The following is a 19,542-nucleotide window of genomic DNA, read 5'->3' on the forward strand; positions in this document are numbered from 1 at the left end:
TACTGTGGACCGGATACACAGCTGGACATTTTTTTTAAAGTTTTTATTCAAATTCCAGTTAGTTTACATCTACAGTGTTATATTTAGTTTCAGGTGTATGTTACAGTGTTTCAACATTTCCATACAACACCCTGTGCTCCTCTAGATAAGTGCGCTCCTTAATCCCCATCACCTTTCACCCATCCCCAAACCCACCTAGAGCTGGGCATTTTCACTTACACTATTTTTTTAAGGTTTATTCATTTTTGAGAGACAGAGAAACACAGCGCGAGCTGGGGAAGGGCAGAGATAGAGGGAGACAGAATCCAAAGCTTTCAGCACAGAGCCTGACGCAGGGCTCGAACTCACTGATGGCGAGATCATGACCTAAGCCAAAGTTGGATGCTTAACCGACTAAGCCACCCGGGTGCCCCTTTACTTACACTATTGAGTTTAATTCTCATGGCAATGAATCCTTTGGCAATGGGAAGAAAGGCTCCTGGAGATTAGTTCATTTGATGATGATCTATTTAATTCAACCTAGAAATTATTGGTTAAACTATCACATGCCTCAAACTGTACCAGGTACAGAAGATGAAGGAGTAATGTTGACATGCAGTCATCCGAACCAGAACTTGGGAGCATCCTAGGCTCTCACCATTGTCATTTCCATACGCTACTGCTTGTATCTCCTCAGTATGTGCCACCTGCGCCTTCCCTTGCTTCCCAGAGAGCGCTGCCTTGGTTCAGGGCTTGCAGATCTCTTTTCTGGGCCTCGCAGTGATGGACTTACTACCTGGACTTCATGCTTCCAATCCCGCCACTGCATCTGCAGCCAAGGTGGCCTTTTTAAACTGCAAAGTCTGATCACATCACTTTTGGCTTAAAACCTAAATGCCACGGACAGTGCTACTGTGTGCCAGTGTCCAACAGAGCCTGGCAGTTATCTGCACTCAGGGAAGAACCTAATTTGTCTCTGAGTCCTCAGCACCTACTGGAGGGCCTAGCATCCTAGTGAGCATTCAACCATGTTCACTGTACCGGACAAGGCATAATAATTCAAGACATCATGAACTTACGCTCCACCCCTTACGTAGACTGGAATCCACTGGGATTCCAACCCAGTCCAATGACTCCAGGTCTCCAGATGGCTTCCTTGTGAGCCCAGTGGTGGCACCCCATGACTTCTAGTCTTCCCTCTCCCCACTCTTTGGATGCCCTCAGTGAGGTCCGTCCCAGTGCCCTCCAGGCCTTCCTCTGCTCACATCCTTCCTCTTCTCCTCCTCCATCCCTAGAGAGAAAGCAGAGTACTGAGCCTGATATTTTATCCAAATACCAGGGGGTAAGAAGGGAAGGAGCTACGATTCTTTCCCCTTGGACACAGTAGGAAATACATCTCCTGCCTCTTTGAGTGGACTTGGAGACTCAGCTCAATTTCATCTCCTGAATCTTCCAGAGTCGTCCGTGCATTTAACCTCCACCCTAGGAGCACTTGATTAGATCGTCAGGGGACAGGGAAGGGTAGAAAACGTTTATTTGGTTTTAGCATTACCCATATAGTATTAGGTGGGAATTTCCAAGAAATTATGTGGCAATGACGTTATAACTTTCACACGATGGCTGGAAACAACATTATAAAAATATTACCTAACACGACTCCATATGGACATATGAAATTTCATTCCATTTTATACATGTAATTAAGTGGCCCACATAATGAAGTACTGTGTGTGCAAAGAAGTAGATGGCTTTTGTAGGTGAAAGATAGCTGGGGCAGGAATAACACTAGCATTTTAAAGGAGAATAATCAGGCAATGGTGGCTAAAAATTATTGCACTTCATTCTATAAACAACTTAAACTTGATGGATTTCTTTTCCCCTTAAAGCTGGTCTTCTGGTTGTAAGCAAGACAAATACATTCAATAGCCTTCTGCTAAAACACTCTCCTACCCTGTTTACTAAAAGTGGTGAGCAGAAAATGTTCTGAGCTTGGAATCAGACAGAGCTAGGTTCAAATCGCAGATTGCCACTTACTAGCAAAGTGACCTTGGGTACTTGGCTAAGCCAGTGCTGCTCAGAATGTGGTCCTTGAACCAGCATTATCATCTGGGGGCCTCCCAGAAATTCAAAATTCAAAGGCACTACCTCTGAGTCTCTGATGGTAAGGGCCAGGAATCTGTGTTTAAGCAAGCCCTCCAAATGATTCCAAACACTAAGAATGAGAGCCACTCCCTTCAATTATCAAAGTCTCCATGTCCTTCCCTGTAAGTGGACCCTTTATGGCAGAGAACCCCACACAAAACAGCTTGAAAAGAATAAGAATTCACTGATACACCAAACCAAAAGTTCAGAGTTGGAACTACATTCCCATGGGGCTTGATCCAGCATCTCAGTGTCACCCCCCAGTTCCTTTATTTTGGGTTCCTGACATCCTAGCATAAAGAGGGCTCAAAAGGGAGATTCAAGTGAGGTCTCAAGCTACAGTTTCTGCCCACCTCAGTTTGAAAACCAGTATTCCTATCTTTTACATGTTTACTGAGCAGCTAGCCTATGTCAAGCATTGTGTGGGTGCTGAGACACGATGTTAAGCCGCTCCGCACTCCAGCAGTATTGACTGTGTTCCCAGACACACTGTGCTATGTCTTACCTCCTTGTGTTTGAATGTGTTGTGCGTTTTTTTCTGAATTGCCCTTTCTGTTAGGACCATCGGGGGAACTCCCATTTATCGTTAAGAAACAACTTGGACAGAGACTACTTTCTAAAGCTGTCCTCAGCTCTCCTGCCAGCAATCACCTCCACTCATTGCGCCCCCAAGGCCCCCTAGCATGTGCTCTTTCCTCTTGCTGGGATCCATGGGGCCAGTATGTGTTTATAGGATCAGCCTTCCACCCTCGACAGTGAGCTCCGTGAGGGCACAGCCCCTGTCTCATCGTTTAAAAACTTCTAGCCCCTGCCTGGCTTAGGGCCCGGCACAATGCAGATGCTTCACAAATCATCTTGAACTCAACTGACCCTTCTCAGAATCGTGGGTATCAGTGGAAGGCCAAGCTTAATCCTGTGCAGGACACAGTGAAAGATACAGGCCATTAGCCTACAGCCTCTGTGGAGCCCCCAGAAGATCAATGAGTTCAACAGCAGTTTGAAGAGACTCAGCAATTATCTAGATGAGAACAACACTGTCCAACCAACAGAACTTTCTGCAGTTACGGAAACGTTCTCTTCTCTATCTGTGCTTCCTCATAGGGTAGCCGCTAGCCAAATGTGGCTATGGAGCCCTCGAAATGTGATCAGTGAGACTGAGGAGATGCATTTGAAATTGTATTTAATTCTACTTAATTTAAATGTAAATAGCCATACAGGGCCATTAGCTACCATGTAGGACATTGCAGACATCAAGGGTGACTTAACATAATGTGGTGAAAAGGGGAGTGGAGAGTTTATTCTAGAAGTAGCAGCATATACTACTGAAGCATGTTCTGGAAACTTGCAACCCTAGCTGCAACCTCCAAAGCAGGCTCAGTGGCTGCCTGCCTCCTAATTCTGCCCTCAATGCCCTACAGCTGCCAGGGTCTCTGCATCGAGTTACACAGCAGATACCCATAGCTACTTGTAAGCTGGATTCCAATAATCAATTCTAAGGGCATCTTCTAGGGCTGAATTGGAATAAGATGAATTATGCCAGGAGATATCCATTCAATCCTTCCCTTTAAGAATCTGTTCCCCCATCCCAGGAAAATTCAAGGCGGCTTATGCATTACAAAGGTGCTAAAACATTTTTCTTGGGTAGTATTCCCTTTTATAGGCTCTGTTCGAACTTGGAAATCCACAGAGGCAAACACTTCAGGAAGAATCTGTGTGAGATGTGCTCAGTGGAGTCTGAGGGTAGTGATAGGCTCCTGTAGGCCAGTGGATGGGAAGCTATCTAGTCTGAGTGTCTTGTTGGGACTCCCTAAAACAGGTAAATGAGAAAGTAAGAAGGGTCCTTCGAGAAGAGCCTTTCCCACCCAGGCCTCTCAGGCATCTGTACCAATAGAAGCCAGTATCTGAATGCCCCTCATCCTCCTTGGGAGGATGGGGTTGGAGGGTGGGGCTCACCTCCTGACAGCCTCTTGGCTGAGCAAAGTGGGAATTTTAATGGGCGAGCTGAGAACTGAGAAGCCAACAGGGGCTAATGGAGAACAACAAGGAACTGACAGAGGTCTGGGAGGGGGAGGCTGGGACCAAAGGTGCAGGGGTCTGGGAGGCAAGCTCGAGTGAGCCAGGAGCTGACAACGGATGCATGTGTAAGATGGTGACGGTACAAGTCCTGAGTGAGGAAAACCAAATGTCAGTTCTTATAGGCCACTGAATAAAATAGTAGCTTTGGGGGGAGTGGGGAGAAGTATACACATTGACTATAAGAAGCATAGAAATGGTGAATTATATTGATTGCTTTTCAAAACTTAAACTAACCTTGTATTCCTAGAATAAACCTCAATTGATAATGATGTGTTTTTCCTTTTATATGTTGTTAGACCTGATTATGTTAAGGATTTTTGTGTCCATATCCACAAAGGATACCAGTCTGTGAGTTTTCTTTTCTTGCAATGTCTTTGTCTGGTTTTGGTATAAGGGTAGTGCCAAACTCTTAAAAATGAGCTTGGGTAAGCTTGTTTGGTTTTATTTAAAAAAAAAAAAAAAAAAAAATTTGAGAGAATTAAACAATGACACTTTAGGCCCTGGAATTTTCTTTGGGGAAAATCTTTCAGTACAAAATCAATTAACTTTAAAGATAGAGAACTAGTCCTATTTTCTATTCTTTTGGAGTAAGTTTGATAATTTGTATTTTTTAATGAATTTGTCCTCTTCATCTTTTTCAAGTTTACATTATTTCATGTGTGTGTGTGTTTATTCAATTCATGTAAACTAAAATGTAAAAAAAAAATCAGTTTACCCATCTCTCCTTCTCACCCCTACTCTGGCAACCACCAATCTATTCTCTGTATCTATGAGCTTGGTATTTTGTAAAATTCCATATATAAGAAAGACCATATGGTATTTGATCTTTCTGACTTAATTCACTTAGCATAATGCCCTCCAAGATCCGTTCATGTTGTTGTAAATGACAAGATTTCATTCCTTCTTATGGCTCAGTAATATTCCATTTATTACCCATTCATCCATCAATAGACACTTTATTCTTTCCATATCTTGGCTCTTGTAAATAATGCTGCAGTGAACACAGAAGTACATATATGTTTTCAGTTAGTGTCTTCACTTTCTTTGGATAAATACCCAGAAGTAGAATTGCTAGATCATATGGTAATTCTATTTTTAGTTTTTGAAAAACTCCCATACTGTTTTCCATTATGGCCGCACCAATTTACATTCCTACCAACAGTGCACAAAGGTTCCCTTATCTCCACATCCTCGCTAACACTTGTTGATTCTTGTCTTTTTGTTAACAACCAATTTAACAGGTGTGAGGTGGTATTTATTGAGGGTTATATTTGCATTTCTCTTGTGATTAATGATGTTGACCAACTTTATGAAAAGATGTCCCTGTTAGCCATCTGTATGTCTTTTTTTGGAAAAATGTCTACTCAGACCTTCTGCTCATTTTTTTTATCAGATTGGTTTTTGTTTTGTTTTGTTTTGTTTTGTTTCGTTTTGTTTTGTTTTTCCTGTGAAGTTATATGAGTTCTTTATATATTTTGGTATTAGTCCCTTATCAGATATGTGATTCACAATTATTTTCTCCCATTAGTAGGTTGACTTTTCACTTATGGATGGTTTCTTTTTGCTGTGCAAAGCTTTTTTAGTTTGATGTGGTCTCACTTGTTTATTCTTGCTTTTGTTGTTTTTGGTTTGGGTGTCACATTACAAAAATCATTGCCAAGACCTATGTTGTTTACTACCTATATTTTCTTCTAGAAGTTTTAAGGTTTTAGGGCTTTCATTCATGTCTTTAATCCCTTTTGAGTTGACTATGGTATACAATGGTGGTTCAGTTTCATTCTTTTGCACGTGCCTGTTGAAATGTATATTACTGATCAAAAGTCAGAGTCTTGACACATTTCCTTATTATCCTTCCCTCTTTCATTCTTGATATTTGTAGCTTTTGCTTTCTTTTTTCTTGTTCAGTCTTACTAGAAGTTTATCGCTTTTATTGATCTTTTCAGGAACCAGCTTTTGGTTTTATTGATATTTCTCAATTGCTTGTCTGTTTTCTATTTCATTGATTTCCACTTTCATTTTTATTATTTCCTTCCTTCTTCTTACTTTGGGTTAAAAGCTTTCAAACTTTACATATGTGGTTCCCTCTTAATGGGACCCTCTTCCCCAAATCTTCTGTGCTTCATTCTTACCTGCCTTTTGGACAGACTTAATCATCACTTTCTAAGGGAAACCTTTGAAAGCCTCTTCAGCAGATGAGACTGGCTGTGATTGGCTGAATCTATGGCAACTTTGGCTGTCATTTTGCTGGCATGGAGAGAAATGCAGAGTTTAGTTCTTTAGAAGCCCAAGGAGCAGACTATTTTAGGGCAGTGGTTAGGCAACACCAGAATCCCCATGAATCACCTGGGAAGCATTTTAAATGGTACCCACGTCTTTGTTTTTTGTTAATTTTATTTTCTCGCTTGTTTTTAAGACTTCTTTCCAATATGTCTTTGGATTAATTTCAATATATCCTTTCCCCGGTCACAAAGGGCCCTCACCAGGGAAGAAGTCAGATGCATCAGACAGGCAAATATTGGCTTGTATGTCCATGAGGGTTCTGCATGGTTTAAACAGGTGCTGTTTTTGATTTTTAAAAATACTGCATTCAAACATTATTTATCTCGATTACTGAGTTTTTTAGACACCCTCTTAAATCTCACACATAAAATGAGGGCCTCATCTGCCTCACCCTAGTCCCATCCCTTAGGGAACATGCAGATAAAGTATGTATAAAATGTCCATCAAAGTATGGGACTCAGAGCAGGCATCAGTGAAAAGCAGCTCCTAAGGTCATTGCCATAATTTCAGCAGGGCTGAGTGGTGCAGGGGAAGCCCCAAGACAGGAGTGCCAACTCTGCCTTGGGGAACAAGAGTTGGTGATATTTGAGCAAGTACTGAAGGCAGAGTAGGAGTTTGTCAGGCAAAAAGGGGGAAGAGTCTTCCAGAAAAATATTTTGGAAACCAGCAAGATATTCTGCATGGCTAGAACCAGGATGGGTGCAGGGGCTTGGTGACAGGTGAGGTGGCTCAGTGTGGAAGTCCAGTTCAGGTGGGCTTGGAAAGCACAGGTGAGGGCCCACAGCTTTGACTAGTAGCTGAAGGCCTGTCCACAGGCATTTGAGGAAGTGATCACTGACTTCTGCACAGCACACTGCCTTAGCCTCAGTCTCCAAGGTCAATACGATGGAAATCTTAACCTCCCCTGGAGGAACTGAGATGACTGTGCAATCTGGAATCTTTAAGCGGGTGCTGGTGAGACATTACATAATGAGTCCCTCCCACTCCGGGATGTTCCCATCCCCCTGCTGATTTTGAGAAGACCTCTGCATAAAAGTTCACCTCACATGGGGGAGCCATTGTAATGACCCTGAAAAAGCAACTTCACTGATCTGAAAGAGGAAGAGAAGACACAGCCAGAGCTAGCAGAGTGCTAAGAAGCAGGACTACTGTCCCCTCTTCCCTTCTTGCTCCCAAACATCCTCCCCAGCCTTCTCCATGTGTCATGACAGTCCCTAGAATCTAGTCCTGGCACCCGACCTCCGTGGGTTCCATCACCACGATCCCGTGCCTAGAGGAACAGCCAGACAGTGCAGTGCGGGAAGGGGAGCAGGCTATGCCCTCTTGGTTTCTCAGAAAGGAGACAGACGTCGTGGATGAGTCAGCAAAAGTTGCAGCGGATCATCGCAGGCACGGTAAGCTATTAGAGCAAATGTGTTGACCTCCACCAGCTGCACACAGCCATCGGCCTGTTACCAGCACCCTCCCTAAGGTGTTAGGCTTCATTCAGTTGCACACACATCCTGTTGTGGCACGCTCAGATATTGGATTGCTCATTCACGTGGGCACCCGGCGAGACATTCCGCACTTGGTCAATGCCACCTACCCTCATTGCCATTCGTATTCAAGGGGGGCCAAGCTCCATGACTGAGATGCTGCAGGATGGGGGGGGGGGCAGCAGGGGGAGTGGGAGAGGAGAGGACCCTCGTTTTCTGAGGGACGCGTTTTCCTTTCTCAGGGAACTTCTGTTGATTTTTTTTTTTTTTTTATTGGAGGCCACTGTCTTGTTTTTCCTTTTCTCTTTTGCCTCTTCCTATTCAGTCATGGAACAACTTCCATGACAGACTTGGTCTTCCAAGGGTTCTTCTTCCCACTCAGTTTCCTTCCCTGATTCCTTTACACCACCACCTGTACCATAGTCAATTCTGGAGCTAATTTACATACACATCACTTTAGAGTTTCTGAACCTCACTTGACTCTCACAGAGATGAGAAGACCGTCTCAGATCAGTAAACTGCCCTGTACCAGCTCATACAGTAGGGAGAACATCTACTGATGTCGCCCCCTATTGGTCCAGGACTATACCATCCACTCTTCTTCCAGTCTATAGGCCTCCACCTTCTTAGAGACTTGGTCTACTACTAACACCTGGGTATGTTTTCTTATCTGAAAAATGGGAGCTATTACCATAGTATCCATGGCCAGATGATGGGAAACCCAGAAAACTTGACAAAACTGTGTTTCAAAGGTACATGCTTTAAATATCTGTGCTTTAAACATTGTTTAAATGTATAATCATTTAGTGGAGATAGTTTACAGGATGGGGATAGTGTAATAGACGATGCTGAGATTTCCACTGGCAAGGAAATTGTGGGTCGTGGCTGATGCTCTGCAGGGGTCTGGCCTCCAGACCCCTCCGGATTACTCAGGGAGGTTTGGGAGGTGGGCACTTGAGTGACAGGATAAGTTGACACCTCTCTCTGTGTGGGGACCTCAATTGACTTTATACGTTTCTAGTTTATTCTAATAATTTTTTAGTGCCCCTTAAGGATGGGGGCCCTGGGCAGTGGCCTGGCTGAACTTCACGGAGACTTGTTGGCTGTGAAGATTAGGTAAGAAGATGCATGGAAAATGCAGGGCAGTTCTGGGCACATAGTAGATGCTTCATTAAAAAAAAGGGGACAGGAGGGCAGTTGAGGCTAGAGTGTAATCTTCCCAGCCCAGAGTAGAGGCGTTCAGTGCTTGTCCCAGGCTCTGTAATCACAAGCCCTGCACAGCCAGGCTGGCCTTGCCTCCCACTGCGAGGAGACCGCTCTGATTTTCCAAACGAGAAACTCTCTGAGCCCCCAGGGCCAACAGAGATCCTGGTTCCCCGCCCAAAGGTGGATGGTTTGGCTGCCGAGTTCCCCGAAAATTGGTTCTGCATGTTGCCGACATCAGGCCGAACGTTTGCTCAGCACACAGCAGAGAGGGCCCTCCAGGGAGGCTGAAACCCCACACCAGCCCCACCATCCGCCCCCAGCCACAGGCTGCCAAGCCGCTGCCCGCAGCCAACTCCCAGGGCCAAGTGGTGGGAGAGCAGGGCACCGCGGCGGGCAGCACGTCCTGGAGCCCCTCCCGGCCCCCTCTCCCCACCCTCGCCCCCCAGGTGGCAGCCCTGACGCCACCTGGTGGCTGTATGGGGAACTGCACCAGCATGGCAGCGCCTCTCCTGCCCTGGCCTGGGGACTCCGACCTACCGTGTTGCTGGAGGGCTAAACCCACAAAAAATGGCCTTCCTCCCATTCCAGGAACTCCCTAGGGCTGGGAAATGTGGTTCCCAAGACTAGGTTATTTTTAAACGTCAGTATCCACCATGCAGATGCTCTGTTTATGGCTGATGTTCCAAGCCTGTGAGAGTTGCTGTGCATTTAACCAAAGGCAGATGCCAGAATGGGAGTAATTAGGGTGGGCTGGGCCTGTCTATTCCCAGGCCTGGGCAGCTGGGCAGGGAAAGGGCCAACGGGCCACCCTGAGGCTGAGGTTTCTACTCAGCAAGGAGCCTCTGGGCCCTATCTAGTCTCTGAGAGGCCTCTGGATGACTTGGGGAGACGAAGGCAGGAAAAAAGAGGCCGCTTCCTATTCTCTTTGTAATTATTGTCATCATTACTGTCAACCACATTTGCCTAGAAGTAGCGCTTTATAAATGGTAAGAACGATTTTCCCCATTTTGATGATGAGGCACCTGAACCTCAGAGCCACTGAGATACTCACCCAAAGTCACCTAGGCACTGAGGTCTGCAGTGTTTTGAGATTTTTCCAACAGGGGAATCTGACGAGATATACTGCCTTTCATGGCTTCTGGTCACTTGCAGGACCAAAGCTCCTCAGGGGCTATTCAGTTTGTCCAATGAGACCCTGGGCCTGCCTTACAGCCTGACCTTCCCCCTCTGTCTCTCCCTCTCCCACGTGCTCTTTAGACAGCCCAGACTTGTGTCAGCCCTTTGTCACTGCCATTGAGAATTTTCTCATGAATTCTTTCTCGGAGTTCTCTTCACCCTTGCCACCACCTCAATGGGTCCTGGTCTCAAAAAAACCTACAATGTGATTCTAGGTCTGACAATCCCTTAACTAAGGTCATCTTTGTCTCTCTTAGCATATGCTTGGCTCAGAAAAGGCTTAAGTGAGTGAGTGAATACGTGAAGACTTCCCAGCTGCTCAGCCCTGTGTTGAGTGGAGTGGACTCAAGAAAAGAAGGTTTTGTGTGAATGCTTGAGGATGCTGAGTTCTCCTTTGAGAAAAGACTGCCTCAAATAAGGCAAGGCAGTGTGAGTGACCTACCAACCAGGCCTATTGATTAAGGTGGGGGAGCTGCCCGGAGGAGGAGGAACAGAAAGGTGGTTAATAGGAAGAACACATTGAGTCTTGAAAAATGAGTGCCATTTGGTGAGGGACCAGGAGGAGATACTGCAGCTGGGGGCAGGGAACACAGCAGGAATCTCCGGCATGTAGGCTCCAGTCAGTGTTCGCAGAGGCTCCTGTGTCATGCTGGCAGGCTGCACTTCAGAGGCCTCAGACCCCAACCCATCCTGGGAGGAAGGAGTTAAGGGAGGCAGCAAACTAGGCCCAGGGAAGGACTAATGGGAAGTTTTCCACCCCATTCTGTCTTAGCAACTCATAACTGCCTTAGCTTCCCTGAGTAGCCCTTAGGATCCCTCAGGAGCTAGGCCCTCGCCTGAACCCCCAGCAGCTGGCTTAGTCCCAGGACCGAGCCAAGCTCCTGTTTCTACTGCTGCTCCAATTGTGCCTGACCCTGGCTTTGAATGCCTGACGCACTGCCCATCACCCCAATGCCAACAGCTCCCAAGAGCTGGATCCTCAACCAAGCCCAGCTGCAGTCCTGGCCCAGGTCAGTCTCCATTTCCTCGCCTGTCCTGGATCTAGCTTCTGTCCCCCTTGTCTAGTCCTCTGGGTCTGGCGCCCAGCATGCTTTGTGCCAGAGAGCGGGGACCAGACTTTGAGAGGCCTTGAAGACCCAGCCATGAGGTAGTGGCGCAAGTGGCCGGATACACAGCCCCTGTGGGCTCCTATGGGTGCACCGTGGCTGTGCCTACTGCAGACGGTAGCAGCTGGAGGCCAGTGCATCAACCTTGGGGTGGATGAGGAAGCCTGAGTGAAGACGTGGGTGTGTTCTGAAGGGCAGAACTCACCATGGTCAAGCGTGAGAGGCAGGGCAGCCCTAAGGGAATGGCAGATCCCTGCCCTTCACTGAACAGATGATGACAATGTAGGTCAGAGAGGAGAGGACAACTGCCCAGTGTTACACAGCATATGCATGGTGCCATCCCCAGTCAGCAAGTGTTTGGGCTTCTTAAGAAGCTCTTTTGAGCTCCCTCATTTCCTCCCAAGAGGCATCAGGAGGCAAAAGCCCGAGCTTGGGGTGAGGCAGTTCTGGGTTTCTGTCCTAGCATTCCCATTCACTAGCTGTGTGACCCTGGACAGGTCACTTAACCTCTCTGAACGTAACTGTTTTTGCCTTTCAGATGGAAACCATGCTACCCTCTCACAGGGCTGTTAGGAGGATTTAATGAGGTGATTGCCATGAAAGTGCCCAGTACAGCACCTGGAACCTGGCAGAGCCTCCACAATATCTCTCTTAAACATATTTAGCTGTTGGGGAATCCAGGGATCACTAGAAAGAGGCAATAGCTAGTTGGATGGGCCAGAGGGGAGGGGCCCAGAAAGGGGACAGGAGGCAGCCAGACCGTGGACATGGCCCTGGAGTCCTCTCTCTAGTCCGGAGGCTGGAAGAACCCACACAGTGGGCAGCGGACCCGGCCGGGGGCCCCAGCAGTCGCGCTGCACCGTCTCCTGCGGCCTCCAGAATCCCCCTGGCTCTGCCAGGAAAAGCGACAAGGCCTTTGAACTGCGCAGGCTCTGGGCTCCTTGCTGGGCAAGGGCCGGGGAGGCGAATGTGTGGGCAGCCCTTGGGCCGCGTGTGGGGCTTTCTGTCCTCGGTGCCGGATCGGCATGTGCCAGGGGTGCCCAGCTGCGAGGTTAGGCGGCGGGCGGACGCGGCGTCTGCGGCTCCCAGGCGCCTCCAGCGGAAGCCCCTGGCGGAGGGCGGAAAATGCCACTGGGGCCGCACAATCCGTCCTGTTGTGATCCCCGGGGCTGGCGTCACCGGGGCCTGTCCGAAAAGCGTGTCGAGTAGGGTCTGAACTCATACTTGTGTGTCTGCCACGGGAGCAGGGGGAGTGGGGCGCGGGGGCTGCTGAGGCCCGTAAAAACAACCCCGAACGTTTCCTTTGCTTTTTTGCTTTTTGGTTAGGCCACTTGGCCAGCCGTGCCAGCTGGGGAGCCGGGGCCCAGCAAGAGCGCAGAGTTATGGGGCAGCGCTAAGTGCTCTGTTTGTACGAAACTGCCAAAATGTTAGTACAAAGTGGTAGGTGTTTGTGCTGCAGATAATAACTGATGGGCTCCCGGGCGGGGAGGCGGACGCCTTGTTATTATGGCCGCGGCTCTTCTGAGGAACGCTGCAGCCGCCTGAGAGAGGCAGCAATATTTTTCTGAGCACACAGGGCCGGCCTGGCAGTTAATGGGCACGCCTGGGCCTCATGAATCAGCCCCCAGAGGGGTGGAGGCCGGGCCGCTGGTGTTTATCTGATTCTTGGGGTTTGCCCTCACCGGCCAAAATAGCCCATTCCTCAGAACGTTCCAGAACCCACTGTACTGTGGAAGGAGCAGAGGCCTGTTCAGAATGCCAAGAGCCTGGGTGTCCTGTTTTGGGGAACCCGAGGAAGCTGTCATCTGGGGGTCTCATAGCCTTGGCAGCTGGGGCGTGGGGGCCGGGACCGGGAAGCATGGTTGACCCTGCTGGGAGAGAATGTTTTCCCCAGGGTGAGGCTCTTCTGGACGGGAATGAGAGGATGTACCTGAACTGTGGTGTCTGGCAGTTTCCTCTTTTGCTTGAGCTGTGTCCCTCTGAGCATGTCACTTCTCAGGTTCTCAAGGGGGTTACAAGCCGACCCGCCAGCCTGAAGGTTTTAAGACCCGGCGCAGTCTTCCCCTCACAGGGGCCGTGTGTTTGTGTGCACAGATACACAGAGACTTTGTTCAGCTCATCCCTAGGGGCAGAGAAAAAATGAAGACATTTATACAATCAGCTAGACATTGACTGATTCATTCGTTAAATTTACTGGGTGCCCACTCCTCACCAGGTTCTCATCTGAACATTGAGGACAAAGCAGTGAATCGAACCAGAATGAGAAAAAACCCTGTCTTCGCTGAGCCTACATTCTAGTGCACCGTGACAGATGAAGTACAGATGAATGCACGGACGTGTATGAGAAGGGCTGAGGGGGTTGACGTAACAGGGTAAAAGGAAAACAATGGAGTGGGCGGAGCTGGGGAGGTGGGAGATGCCTCGGTTAGAGCAGTGAACGAGACATCCAAGGTCCCCGGGGCATGTAGAGCTCACAGTCCAGATGGCAGAGAAATAAAGGAAGGTCATGCTTGTCCAGTACGTGTTATTCCTTGAATGCTGAGGAAGACACTGGGCACCTTACATGTTACGTCAAGATCGAGGCAGCAGGCCAAGTGAGGGCGGCTGTTACCAGGCCCTTGAGACAAAGGGGGAATCGAGGCTCAGAGAGGCAGCTGGTGGGAGTGGAGGGCTGACATTTGCACTGAGGACTGCCGACTCGAAAGCCACATCTCTGAGTTTGCTTCTGGCTGTGGTGGTGGCGGCAAAGCTTGCTAGCCTTGGAGTCAGATAGAGCTGGCTTTGAGTCCTGCCCCCCACCTCTTGCGGGCTATGTGGTTTGCAGCACCTTATTTCTCTCTCTCTCTCTCTCTCTCTCTCTCTCTCTCTCTCTTTTTTTTTAGCTCCTATTTACTCATTCCTCATAGGGTTTTTGTGAACAATAAATATATCTCTCTATAGAATATATGCATAGAGCCCTTAACATGATGCATGGCACAAGAGGCTCCCCTACCAACTGTTAAATTATTATCAGCCTTCTAAGTTTCTCCTATGCACGAGGGCCCTGAACAGTGGAGTGTTTGCCCAGCTACCAAAGTGCAAGAGGCTCTACTCTGCCCTTGGCATTGGGCAGTCAGTCTTCCACAGTCCTCTGCAGCTTCTTGAGGGACTCCTGCGCCCCTGGTACATCCACCTGGACACACGCTTTGACAGCTGTGGTATCCCAGAGGCCCTGTATCTGCCACTGACTCTGATGGCACAGCCTCTCACAGAGGGTGAGAAACTCCCTGAGCCCAGATCGGAGCTCTGTGTCCCGTTCCCAGACAGTTCTGTCATTTCCTTTCTCATACAGAAAAGCAGCTGGTGGCAAACACTAGTAGAATGTCCAGATCTTCATTTCTGCTCCCAGTTGGTAAAAGGCGGGTTGTCTGAGGGCAGGACATCCAGGGGCTGGGGAGTCCTCCTGGATGGATGTACCTCTAGCTGTTAGGAAGCCGCCCTCACTGACACTGTGTTAAGCTTTGCCTCTGTCCTTTAGCAGGATTCTCATCTGAGAGCAGTGACGAGGGTTTTCCTAATTGTACTGTGGAGTTGATTGGTGTGGGACTCTGTTTCTTTGCTGAATTCTCTGTCTCCAGATCGAGCCTCTAAAGGTCATTGTAAATTCAAAATGGTGCCAATCTAGTACAGCGCTAGAAAGCCCATTTTCAGTCCAAGAAGTGTCTCACTCCCTTTAAGTGTGGAGAAGTGGATGGCATGGCACAGACTAAGAATCATATCCCAGCGTCTGGGCTATCCCTTTTTCATTATTAGTAGACTTTTTTATTGCTCACCTAAAGGCAGTATGCCCCGGTCGCCCTGGGAACTGGGTGTGGTCATCCACTAAGTCTTGTCCAATGGATTTGAATGGAAGCGCTGTGAACGATTTCTGAATTACGTTGTTAAGGGGAAGGAGGAGCTCTTGGTTTGTCAGCTGCTTCCTGGAACACGGCAGTGGTGGCAGCCATGTGGGCCATATTGTGAGGATGACACCTAAGGGATGGCAGAATAACAGATGCCAGAATCCGGGGCCACCGACATGAAACCATGACATCAAGCCTGGATTGCTCGTTGCATGAGAGAGAAATACACTTCTAGCTTATTTAAGCTACTGTTATTTCAAGGTTTTGTTACAGCCGCTGAACCTCTATCCTACTTAATACAGAGAGGATTTATGGGTCTCTTGGCCATCACCAAAAAAGCTAGTGCTGAAGAATGGCATTAGCAACAGTGGCAAGGCAAGAGAGCAGACCCAACTCCTGGAATGAAAAGTACTAATGCTGCCAAGAGCATCTTCTTACCTTGACACTAACACATCCCTCTACATCTAGCACTTTGAGGTAGCCCCAGGGCCTGCGTCGTGGCTGAGACTCCGGAAGGGTGGAGTGGTTTGCTCGAGATCACGAGTGAGTGAGTGACAGAGCCAAAATGAGAACTCAGGGTGTCTGGTTCCTAATCCAGTACTCTTTCCCTACAGCAGAGCTTCCTGTCCATCTATAAATCTATAAATAATGTGTGAAATGTGTGTGTGTGTGTGTGTGTGTGTGTGTGTGTGTGTGGTGTAGGGAAGGGAGGAAAGGAGGGCTGTAATCCTGCTCCAGTCTTTAAATGACAACATCAAAGTTGCACACTAGGGGCTCCTTCCGGGGACAGCTTGAGGAATCAAACTTGCTGAACCTGGCCTGCAGCCCTTCACCCTCCTGGGGCCTCTCAGAACAAAGCTGTTTCTTGGTCCCAGAGACACCTGCAGAAACATGAAGATGTCCCAAAGGCAACTAGTGGTATGATTCTGCAGGGAGCATGTCTAGGGACCCAACAGTGGCTGAGATCTTTAGAGATGAGTAGATGGCCAAAGTAATCCAAGAGGCCAATTCTAGCTTCCTTTGCACACTTCAGTCATGCTACCTACCTCACTGGGCCTCTGTGAGAATAAAGGAATAATGCATGTCAGGGTGCTATGCAGAGGAAGGGCTGTCCACATGCTCATGGAGTTAGTAAGACTAGAAAATCAAGGGCTTGTCTGGTTTCTACTCAACTCAGAAAAATGGAAATAATTGATGTGTAACTGTAAAGGGTGTGGCCCCTCTAAGCATCCTGGCTGCTTTACATGTCTGGGCAGAGTCCAAGGAGGTAGGGTGGAGGTGGGAACTTGGAGCCTTCAGCTTGCTATGTGACCTTGAATGAGTCATTTAGCTTCTTTTTGTCCTCGTTTTTTCATCCTCAAGAATCCACTGACTGCAGATCCACTCTGAAGTGATCATTAAAAAAATCTGTTAGAATGCTTAATTCTGTTTATATACTTTCTCAATTAACGGAATAAGATTTTTCCTACTTCTGTCTCAGATTTTTATCTCTCTTCATGAGTGAGATTGGCCACCAATTTTCTTATTTTTTTTTTTCCTACTATTCTTTGGTGGTTTTGGTAACAACATTATACTTCACGGAATGAGTCTGGGCCTGCAGCAGACTGCTGGTTTGTCCTCCAGCTCTGATCTCTACATTTTCCTGGACACAATTGCAGAGTCAGAAACTACATTTTTCAGCCTCCATTGAGCTGAGCGTGGCCCATCCATGTGATTAAATTAGCAACAAAGCAACACGAGTTTAAAATAAAATTGCTTGTTCCAGACTCTTTCTCTCCCTTTCTGCAAGTCGGCAGACAAATGTGTCCATGACTAAGCTTCAACCGTGCAGATGAAGACAATATCCTAAGGAATGATCAGGAATCAAAACAAAAGAGATTGCAGTCCCTGAATAGGTTGGTCCAGCAGAGCTGCCTAGCCAGCCTAGTGGTGGTGATGGTTTTGTTTGGTTGGTTATCTTTTTGTTACTGACTTAATACCAGTACAATAGGGATATGTTGGAAATAGGTTGAAAACTATTTCCTGGCTTAATATGTGGTTGACTTTTGTAAATGTTTCTATGTGCTTGAAAAGATGTGCTCCAACTAATTACTGGGTACGGAGTTTTAACTAAGCTAGTTTATTAGGTTGTTCAAATGTCTGTATCTTGCCTAAATTTTTGTCTGTTTGATCTGTCAATAATTAGTTGAACCTTTCCACCAGGAAGGTAATTTTCCATTTTCTCTATTCCTAACAAGTATTTTATTAGGGGAATATCAGCCTTTATAACTTCCTGGAGACTGAATCTGTTCTAATGCAACGGTTCCAGGGCTTTTTATATTCAACTATATTTTTATATTAGTATAGCTACCCCAGATTTATTTAAATTTGTTCTCGTATCTTTTTCCATCCTTTTACTTTCAACGTTTTTATATTTTTGCTTCATATCTATTTTTTCAAACAGCATATAGTTATATTTTTTATTCAGTCTGGTAAGTTCTATATGGTAATTGATGACTTTAGTCCTTTTATATTTGTTGTGGCTATTGATACATTTGTGTTTCTTACAGTTTACCTTGTACATTCTCTTTGCCTCTCTTTTTCTGTACTTTGTTTTTTTAAATTGATTTTTATGGCTATTTCTGCTTTAACTTTTTATTTTTTTACTTCTACCATTTTACAAGCTATACACTGAATTTATATTCATTTAGTTATCGGATTTGCTTTTTACCTTACATACTTCACATTGTTAAGCAATACCTAAATGTTTCTCCTCAACAGTATAAGACACAACACAAAAATGTTCAAATGCTTTAATACAGTTACCCTTCTCCCAACTTACATGGCGTTGTCATTGAATATTTTAGGTCTGCCCTTTTTTCATCTCATTTTTGTATATTATATTGTTGTTGTTATTGTGATTAGTATTATATTTTCCATAGAGACAATGTTACCTACATGTTTACCAATTTCTTGGTATTTTGTTATCTTCTTTGGAGGTTATCTTCCTTTTTCCCTGAAGTTCATTACTTTGAAGTTATTTTAGGGGCACCTGGGTGGCTCAGTCAGTTAAGCGTCTGACTTCGGCTCAGGTCATGATCTCACAGTCTGTGAGTTCAAGCCCCTTGTCGGGCTCTGCGCTGACAGGTCAGAGCCTGGATCCTGCCTCGGATTCTGTCTCCCTCTCTCCACCCCTCCCCCACTCATGCTGTCTCCTTCTCTCAAAAATAAATAAACATTAAAAAAAAAAGCAGTTGTTTTAGTGAAGGTCAGCTGGTTGTAAACTCATTTTTTGTTTATCTGAAATGCCTTTATTTGCCTTCATTCTTGAAAGTAGGAGTTTGTTTTATTTTGTTTTTGTTTTTGTTCTTGGCAACTTATTTTCTCCCAGAACTTTCATGATCTTATTCTACTATATTCTGGCTTCCATTACCGTTGAGAATTTTGCTGTCAATCTAATTGTCATTCTGGGGGGATGATCTGCCTTTACTCTTTTGCTGCTTCAAAATTTCCTTTTCAGAGGCTTTCTGAATGTCCATACAATATCATAGATGTGGATTTATCTATTTAGTGTTATTTAATGTATTTGTGTTTCTGCATCTGTAGATTTACAACTTTTCAGCAATTCTGGGAAATTTCTCAGCCATTACTTCTTTGAATATTGTCTCTTTAATTTCTTATTACTCCTTCTCATTTTATCCTTCATATTACTTACCTTCTTATATCTTCCATATCCCCATCTGAACTACATTCTCATAAATTTCTTCAGTTCTGTCTTCCAGATCACTAATTCTCTATTCAGTTGTATCTAATTTGCTGTTTAACCTAACCACTGAATTTTTAATTTCAACAGCTTTATTTTTCACTTTTGCAAGTTCTAAGTTACTCATGTTCATATTTCCTGGCTATTTTTGATAGTTGCTTGAACCTTACACATTTTTAGCTCCATATTTTAGTTCTTTATTTAATGTAGGGTTATTTTATAGTCTGTATATTACAATTCCAATATCTAAAATCTGTTTGTCATTTTGCTGATTCTCACTTGTTTCATATCTGTCTGGTAGTTTCTATTGTGAGCTCATTTTGAATTGAACTTATCTGAGAATCTTGTCGGACCTAGGGTGGTAGGTGATTATTTCAGGGAAAATTGATATATACCTTTGTTGAGAGAAAAGGAGCTCTAGAGATCTGGATCCCCATTTCGTCCCCTTCAAAGGCCCCCTTTTGAGGTTAGAGTCTTAG

The sequence above is a fragment of the Puma concolor genome, chromosome D1 (genome assembly GCF_028749965.1).
Source record: "Puma concolor isolate L17-30 chromosome D1, mPumCon1.1.hap2, whole genome shotgun sequence".
Lineage (NCBI taxonomy): Eukaryota > Metazoa > Chordata > Mammalia > Carnivora > Felidae > Puma > Puma concolor.